Genomic DNA, 9869 nt, shown 5'->3' with positions numbered 1-9869 from the left:
GATACACTGAACTTAATATAAAAGAAATTAGGGAATTGTCTTGAAGTCATTGGCACAAGAGATAAGTTCCTGAGCAGAACAACAATAGTCCAGGAACTAAATCAACAATTAATGAATGAAACATAATGAAACTTAAAAATATCATTAGCAATAGGCTGGTTGATCAGTGGAATCGAATCGAAGACCCAGAAATGAATCCACACACATATGGTCACTTGATTTTTGACAAAGAAGCCAAATCTATTCAATGGAAAAAGGATAGTATCTTCAACAAATGGTGCTGGTCTAACTGGATGTCTATGTGTAAAAAAATGCAATTAGACTCATATTTGTCACCATGCACAAAACTCAAGTCCATGTGGATCAAAGACCTCAAGACTTCAAAATCCAGAGACACTAAATCGGTTAGAAGAAAAAGTGGGGAAGAGACTGGAACACAGGGACACAGGAGACAAATTCCTGAACAGAACACCAATAGCCCAGGCTTTAAGGTCAACAATTAATAAATGGGATCTCATGAGGCTGAGAAGCTTCTGTAAGGCAGGAGACACTGTCAACAGAACAAAGTGACAGCCTACAGACTAGGAAAAGATCTTCACCAACTCTTCATCTGACAAAGGGCTAATATCCAAAATATATAAAGAACTCAACAAGCCAAATACCCAATTGAGAAATGGGATTCAGAACTAAGGAGAGAATTCTCAACAGAGGAATATCAAATGGCTGAGAAACACTTAAAGAAATGCTCACCATCCTTAATCATCAGGAAAATGCAAATCAAAACAACTCTGAGATTCCATCTTACACCCATCAGAATGGCCAAGATCAAAAATTCAAGTGACACCACATGCTGGCGAGGATGTGGAGAAAGAGAAACACTCCTTCATTGCTGGTGGGAATGCAAACTTTGGAAATCTATCTGGTGCTATCTCAGGAAACTAGGAATAGGGCTTCCTCAAGACCCAGCTATTCCACTCCTTGGAATATACCCAGAAGATGCTCCAGCACACAACAAGAACATTTGCTCTACCATGTTCATAGCAGCCTTATTCATAATAGCCAGATCATGGAAACAGCCTAAGTGTCCATCAGTAGAAGAATGGATAAAGAAACTGTGGTACATTTACACTATGGAATACTACTCAGCTATTAAAAACAAGGAATTCCCAAAATTTGTGGACAAATGAATTGAGCTAGTAATGATCATAATGAGTGAGTTAACCAAGAAGCAGAAAGAGTCTAATGGTATATACTCACTTATATCTGGACACTACCCAAGGGGCATGTTCCATGAAAGTCTTCACTCACCAGGAAAGTGGGACAGGGGGGAAAACTTCCTATTGGGACTCTAGGTGAAAGGAACAAGGGAGAATAGGGAAATAGAAGGATCCAGAGGGTCCTAGACACCTACAAGAAGAACATTATGAAGGGCGGATCTGGGCCCAGGGGTCCCAGTCAACCTATGGCACCAGCCAAGGACAATACGTGCAGTAAACTTCGAACCCCTACCCAGATCTAGCCAATGGACAGGACATTCTCCACACTTGAGTGGAGAGTTGGGACTGACTTTCACACATACTCTGGTGCCCCATATTTGACCACGTCTCCTGGATGGGGAGGCCTGGTGACACTCAGGAGAAGAATCGTAGGCTACCAAGAAAAGACTTGATAAACTATGGGCGTATACAGGGGGAGGAGGTCCCCCTCAGTCACAATCGAAGGGGAGGCGAGTAATGGGAAAATGGGAGGGAGGGAGGAATGAGAAGATACAAGAGATAGGATAACAATTGACATGTAATAAGAATAAATTAATAAAATATATTGTAAAAAAGAAAAACTGGACCGCATAGGAAGAATAAAAAGAATTAATTCAGGCTGAGTGTAAAACTGCTATTTATAGTAACACATATTGCTTTGTAAAGACAAGTACCCTCTGTATATTTTAGGGATTCCAATAAACGAAACTTTATAAGGTTATACATAAGAGACATCCATTCATTTATGTATATATTAATTGAAACTATAATTACATTTGCTTCCTTCCCTCAAATTCTCCTGCATATCTCTCTTAGCTCTTTAGAAAATTCATAGCCACTTTTTCATAGATTGTTTTTACATATATAATATATATGCCTAAATTTAAATTGTATTATACAGTATTATAATTATCAGTGATATATACTAAAGCCATTAAATTGTATCAGGAGAATTTCTGATAAATAGTATTATAGGAAAGATAAAGAATTTTAGAAATGAAGTATATATTGAGATGAGATTTATTATAAAATGTAAGGAGGAGTGACTGGAACTATAATGCACTAATAATTGCATTCAGATTATGAGTTTAGAGCTTGGGAAACTTAGCATTATGAATGGGTGAGTTCGGAAATGAATCTGTGTACTTATATGGAATGCCATTCATCTTTTTACATATTTATGATTATTACAGCATTCATAAGAGGACATTCCATAAAGTCAAGATAGACGTCAAGATTAATGTACTTCTGAATGGTAGTCATTAGAGGCTAACATTAGCGTTTTACACACTTTTGAAATCATTCTATGGAATTTTAAAAATGCATGCTTTGTGGAATCCATCTATGGCTTTTCTTTTCTTCTTTATAAATTTCTTCTAGGAGTCTTCCAAAATAGCAATCTTCAACAAGCTAGACTTTGATGACTTACAATTTCTGTCTCAGGATATAGTGTCCTCCAAAGTCACTGTGGACTATAATAAAGTAATAAAGTGGGGTAACTAGGAAGGAAGCAAACCTGCAAACCCCAGAGAACATGTATAAGAGAGAAAGATAAGCATGAAAAGCCAGCACATTCAGTGACACTCTGGTTACAGTTATAGGACAATCTCAGCACTGTGACTTACGTTCAGTTGTCTATATTTTTTCTGCCTGTGTCCTTGCTGCCATGAGAACCACAGGGTATGTATTTACTGTAAGCCTGAAGTATCACTAAGAAGCAGATGTAGCATACAAAGTCTTGTCTGATACTGTTGAGGTCTAAGCCTGTTCCGTGACCTATGTGAGTAAGTATTATTATTTTTTTATAGTTTATTCCAATTACAACCTGATTGCTATCCTCTCATTTGTATCTTCCTGTTCCACCCCCTTTCACACTATTCCCCTCCCATAGACCTCTGGAAGAAGAGGACACTTGGTTAACCTACACGAAGACCATTGTATCTGTGTAGTAAATGACCTTACATGTCCTTTTCTTTGTCTCTTCCTACCCACTCAATTTTTGTTTATATCAGTAGAAATGACTCAGCACAGATGTTTTGAGAACTAGAAGCCCAGTACATACATGAAGGCAGACATAATACTAAATAAATTTATTCTCATTTACATCACAATAGATTTACCCAAAGAATCCCAGAAACCTTTTGACATCAATCTGAATCTACTATTGGAAACATTCCTGTAAGTACTTGTATGAAGGTACTAATTGTGTTCTGGCTACACGACAGTACATGCTCTTCTGTGCACATATACTCACTTTGAGAATAATAAACTATAAAGACAGAAATGTAAAACTCAGTTACAAACTTTCTTCCTTCATTATGCATCTAGAGACATTTGCTTTTCTCTTCTTCATATTTTCATTCAGAAAGAAATGAGAGGGAAACCATTAAGTTTTCTATCTGTGACAAGCTGTGATCTGTCTCAAAAAACAGTATATCCAAGTTAACAGAATCTGAAAAGAAATGAGGGACAACAGACACCTAGGAAATCCAAAGGATCGTGAGGTCTTACTTCAAAAACTTGTACTTTATAAAATTGGAAAATGTAAATGATATGCTTGATTTTCTTGGTAGATAACACTTACCAAGGTTAAATCAAGATCAGGTAAGCAATTTAAATTAACTTATAACCCCCAAGCAAATAGAAGCATTCATTGAAATTCCCCCAACAAAAAGACCAACGACCATATTCTTTTATGGCAGAATTCAACCAGACGTTCAAAGAGGAAATAAAACTGGATGTGTGCATGCAGAACAATGCAAATACAACCATTTCTGTCATATTCTGCACAAAAATCGAGTCCAAATGAATCAAAACCCTCAACATAAAAACAGAAACACTGAATCTTTTAGAAGGGAAATGCTGGATATCCTTGAACAAATTGATACAAGAAATAACTTCCTAAGCTGAACACAGCACTTAAGGCACTGAGATCAACAATAAATGGAACCTCATGAAATTGAAAAAAAAACTTCTATAAGGTGAAGGAAAATGACAAATGAACAAATAAACATCCCACAAAATAGGAAACATCTGACAGAGGGCTCATATTCAAAATATTTAAGGAACTCAAAAACTAAATATTAACAAACCAAGTAACCCATTTAACAATGGGAGTACAGAATCAAACAGAGAATTTTCAACAAAGGAATCTTGAATGGCTGAGAAGCGCTTAAAATGGAGACCTGGTGGCACTCAGAGGAAGGACAGCATGTTGCCAAGAAGAGACTTGATACCCCATGACCATATACAGGGGGAGGTAATCCCCCTCAGGGGCAGTCATAGGGGAGGGGAATAATGGGAAAATGGGTGGGGGGAGAGAATGGGAGGATACAAGGGATGGGATAAACATTGAGATGTAACAAGAATAAATTAATAAAAAATATTATTAAAAAAATTTCAAAGTCACTGCATAAATGCAAATCAAAACAACTCTAAAATTGCATCTTACTCCAACCAGAATGGTTAATATCAAAGCCTCAAATGACAGCACATGCTAACAAATATGAGGAGCAAAGGTAATACTCCTTCATTTCTGGTGGAAGTGGTAATTGTGCAATTTGGAAATCAACTTGAAAATTTGGGAATAGTTCTACCTCTACATCCAGCTAGCCACACCTCGGCATATAATCACAAGATCTTCCATCATATTACAAGGACAATTATAAATGCTTTATTCACAATAGCCAACAACTGTAAACAACCTCAGTGTTCTTCAAAGCAACAATGGATAAATAATGTGTCATACATTTACACACTGGTATATTACTTAGTTACTAAAATGATGATATCATAAAACCTGCAGGAAAATGAATCAAAAAAGAAAAGCACATCCTGAGTGATGTATCCCAGACCCATAAAGACAACCATGGTATGTACTCACTTATAATGGATATTACTGATAAAATACATGATAACCACATTACAATTTATAATTCAGATGTACGGTTGGTGAAGATCTTTTCCCAGTCTGTAGGCTGTCGCTTTGTTCTGTTGACAGTGTCTCCTGCCTTACAGAAGCTTCTCAGCCTCATGAGGTCCCATTTAATAATTGATGACCTTAAGGCCTGGGCTGTTGGTATTCTGTTCAGGAATTTGTCTCCTGTGCCAATGTGTTCTAGGCTCTTCCCCACTTTTTCTTCTAACTGACTGAGTGTATCTGGTTTTATGTTGAGTTCTTGATCCACTTGGATTTGAGTTTTGTGCAAGGTGACAAATATGGGTCCAATTGCATTTTTATACATGTAGTCATCCAGTTAGACCAGCACCATTTGTTAAAGATACTATCCTTTTTCCATTGAATAGAGTTGGCTTCTTTGTCAAAAATCAAGTGACCATATGTGTGTGGATTCATATCTGGGTCTTTGATTCAATTCCACTGATCCACTAGCCTGTTGCTGTGCCAGTACCATGCTGTTTTAATTACTGATACTCTATAGTACAGCTTAAGATCAGGTATGGAGATTCCTCCGGAAGATCTTTTATTGTACAAGATTGTTTTAACTATTCTAGGTTTTTTGTTTTTCCATATGAAGTTCAGAATTGAACTTTCAATGTCTTTTAAAATTGTGTAGGTATTTTGATAGGGATTGCAATGAATCTGTAGATTGCTTTTGGTAAGATGGCCATTTTTACTATGTTAATTCTCCCGATCCATGAGCAAGGAAGGTCATGCCATCTTCTCAGGTCATCTTCAATCTCTTTCTTCAGAGTTTTGAATTTTTTTTCAAACAAGTCCTTCACTTGCTTGGTTAGAGGACCTTAGGAATTTGTAAACAGTATTGATCAAATATACCTTATATATTAAACAGATGTGCTCATTTTCTAGATGGTTTACAGGCATAGTTTTTAAAGCAGTAAAGATGTAAGAGTGATTACAGACAGTAGAATTTTAGACATACCTCTCCCAGTCTGTTTCTGTTAAACTGAATATAGATTTGTATAAAGTTGGGAGTTAATAAGCTTTCATCCAATATCTGGTATTAAAGTTCTCTTTTCTATGAACAAAAAATAATGTCAACAAAAATACAGTATTCTGTGGCTGTTATATTTTTCTAACAAGAGTTGAATTTTAGTTATATACAAGCATACTGTAAATTTTTAACTATATACACACGTTTTATTTTTACATATTTAACGTGACTTTTTGGTTACATATTTAAAACATTTTAAGCAACACGCAACAAATTCAAAAATTCTGAATTACAAAAAGTTTACACGGGGCTGGAGAGATGGCTCAGTGGTTAACAGCACTGCCTGCTCTTCCAAAGGACCCTGCTTCAATTCCCAGCACCCACATGGCAGCTCACAACCATCTGTAACTCCGAGATCTGACACCCCTACACCAACACATGTACATAAATTAAAATTAAATATTTTTTTAAAGTTTATACAATTTTCTTATAAATCTTGAGATAAATTTTATGTTGTAGAAAACTGTTTAGAGATATAAGAGAGGTAAATATTCAGATAAATAAAGAAAGAAAAAGAGCATGAGGTTAAAAGTCATAATTCCTACTGTGAATCAATTATTTTGTAGTTATTGAAAAACACACTGCCCTTTCCTGTGCTATTCTGTGTTTTTATTCTTCTCCTCGCCACAGATTCTGGTGGCCCACCTGACACAAGATATATTTGTAAGAAACTTTTAAAGAACATGCTTATCTCTGGATCTGGAGGGCCAAAACCCAACTCCAGAACTACTTCTTCTATACAGTTCAACAGCACAAAACAATTCTTAAATTCTTCTTTTATATGTTACATTCTTACCACAGTTTTCCCTTCCTACTCTTGGCCCAGTCAGATCCCCTTATCTCTTCTCTTCCTCTGAGCCACACCCCCTTGGCCTCCACTCAGAAAAGAGCAGGACTCCCAGGGACATCAACCACAAAGAGCATAATGATCTACAAAGTCCAGGCCTGATACCTGTGACACCATCATATCTAGGCTGGATGAGGGAGCACAGTAGAAGGAAAAGTGTTTCCCAAGTATGGCAAATTGTCACGGACAGAACCCACTCCTACTATTAGCAATCTCAGGAGAATACCAACCTACTGAGCTATAACATATATGCAAGAACCTAGGTCAGAGGCCTACAGACCATCAAATCTCTACAAGTCCCCAGGAGTACTAGTCAGTTTGCTTTTGTGGGCTATGTTTGTGTGGTGTCATTGACACCTCTGGCTCATTTGATTCTTCCTCACCTTCCAACTGGAGCCCTCTTTGAGGTGCCTCCCATATTCTTCTGTGCGGCTCTGAAAGATCCCATAAGTTGCTGGATGAAGACTTGCAGGTTCTTTTGATTCTGCTAGTCTCCCATCCCAGAACACTAGAGGCTGGACAAGCTTTAAGATGAAGATTTATGGCTTGATTGGTGTCTCAATTCTTTCACTGAGGCCATGCCTGGTTCCAGAAGATGGCATATTCAGGGTCCATGTTCCCTTTCACTAGGTGTCTGTGAGGATTACACCAGTCCATTGGATTGGGGTTTCACCTTGCCCCTTAAATTCTCTCCCCGATTCCCGTCATTTCTCCCAGCATTTTCTGCCTCCCTACTCTCACCCTGCACTGATCCTTCCTGTCCACAATATCATTAATTACAGTATACCAGTAAAAACTATTCTATTTCCCCTTCCTTAGGAGATCTTTGCAGCTCACTTTAAGTCATGTCTGAATCTGTGTGCGGTAGCATGATTTCCTTTGTGTGTGTATGTGTGTATACATATATATACACACATACGATATTTTATCACTTGTATATAGGAAGACTACTGATTTTTTTTTTTGAGTTAATGTTGCGTCCATTAAGCACACTGAGAGTGAATGTGTATTTGATCTGTCGGAGTTCCCTGGTAGACTTTTGGGTAAAGTGTATATCTCTACCTGTCTATATCTGTCTGTCTGTCTGTCTATCTATCCATGTCTGTATCTCTAGCTGCCTACCTATCTATCGATCTGTATATGCATATGACCTTACCATCTGAAAATATCCATGTTTTGAATTGTTTTGCTCCAATTTTTAACCCTTCAGTTTCTTTTAGTTGTCCAATTGTTCTATCTAGAACAATTTATACCGGTAAAACACGGTTCTATTGCAACTTCCAAGGGAGATCTTTGTATTTCCCCTGAAGCCCTCCTCGTTACAGAGCTTTTCTGAGTCTCTGAGCTATGGTGGGATTATCTTTTATTTTACAGCTATGTATATGTGATGACTACTGTTTTTTGTGCTAATGGTTTATCCATTCATTTTACTGAAGTTGAATTTCACCTGTAGGTGTTTTCTGGTAGGCTTTTTGGATATATATCCATATTATGTGAAAATATGAGTATTTTAACTTCTTTTTTCCATTTTTATCCCTTCAATCCCTTTTAGTTGTCTTATTAGTTTGATGTTGCCTATAGGCTTACTTAGATTTTATTTAGGTATAGTCCCTGTACCACAAATCCCTCCTAGATGTTTATCATGAAAGGGTGTTGGACTTTGTCAAAGGCTTCATCAGCATCTAATGAGAAGATCACATGGGCTTTGGTTTCAGTTTGTTTACATGGTGTATTACGTTGGAAGATTGTCATATGTTGAACCATCCCTGCGTGTTTGGAAGAAAGTTTACTTGAGCATAGTGGATAATAATTTTGATGTGTTCTTGGATTTCATTTGTATTTATAGGGTATTTTTGCACCACTGTTCATGAGTAAAATTAGTCTGTAATTTTCAGGGATTTTTTTATTGGTTCCCTGTACTGTTCTTTTTGCTTCTACTTTACTGATTTCAAATTATTGGTGGATTCGTATTATTGACTATTAATTGCTATCTGCTATGCTTCAGTAATAGTAGGTCTCACAGAACAAGAACATTTATTGTTTGATAGTTTTCATAAGTGCTGCTAAATTGCTAGTAAGAGATCTCTCCAATTTTTTTGCCCTTTTTTTTTTTTTTTTTGCTTTTTCTTTTTTTTCTTTTATTTTTTTCCAACTTCTATATGAAGATGCTTAGTGTTATGTAAGTTCCTCTTAACATTTCTTTCATTGTGCCTCACATGGTTGGGAATAATGTGCATTCATTTACATTGAAGTCTCAGAAGTCCTTTTTTTTTTTTTTTTTTTTTTTTCTTATTTCTTCCTTGACACAGTAGTCATGTGGTAGAGAGTTGTTCAGTTTCCTTGAGTTTGCATGTTTTCTGATGATTCTGTTGTTCAAATCCAGTTAAATTCTATGGTTGTCTGATAAGATACAGAGGATTATTTCAACCTTCTTTTTATCTGATGAGACTTCTTTTGTGCCTGAATAAGTGGTAAGTTATAAAAATATTCCATGACTTTCTGAAAAAAGGTATACTATTTTATGGATAGGTGAAATGTTCTTTAGCTATCTGTGAGGTCCACTTGTTTCACAACATCTGTCAACACCAGCCATTATTTCTCTAAGTTTTGTGTTCTTTTCTTGGTCTGGATGACCTGTCCATTGCTGACAGTTGTGTATTGAAGTCTCCCCTTATTCGTGTGTGTCTTTGTCTCTTGGATCTGTATTTTGACCCGGAGGTTGTTTGATTTTTGGTCGATTGAACCCTAACTCATGGGTTGATGGTGGACAGCGTGACCATTGACATAGTAAGG

The sequence above is a fragment of the Acomys russatus genome, chromosome 19, assembly GCF_903995435.1.
Source record: "Acomys russatus chromosome 19, mAcoRus1.1, whole genome shotgun sequence".
Lineage (NCBI taxonomy): Eukaryota > Metazoa > Chordata > Mammalia > Rodentia > Muridae > Acomys > Acomys russatus.
Note: the sequence above shows the minus strand (reverse complement) of the source record.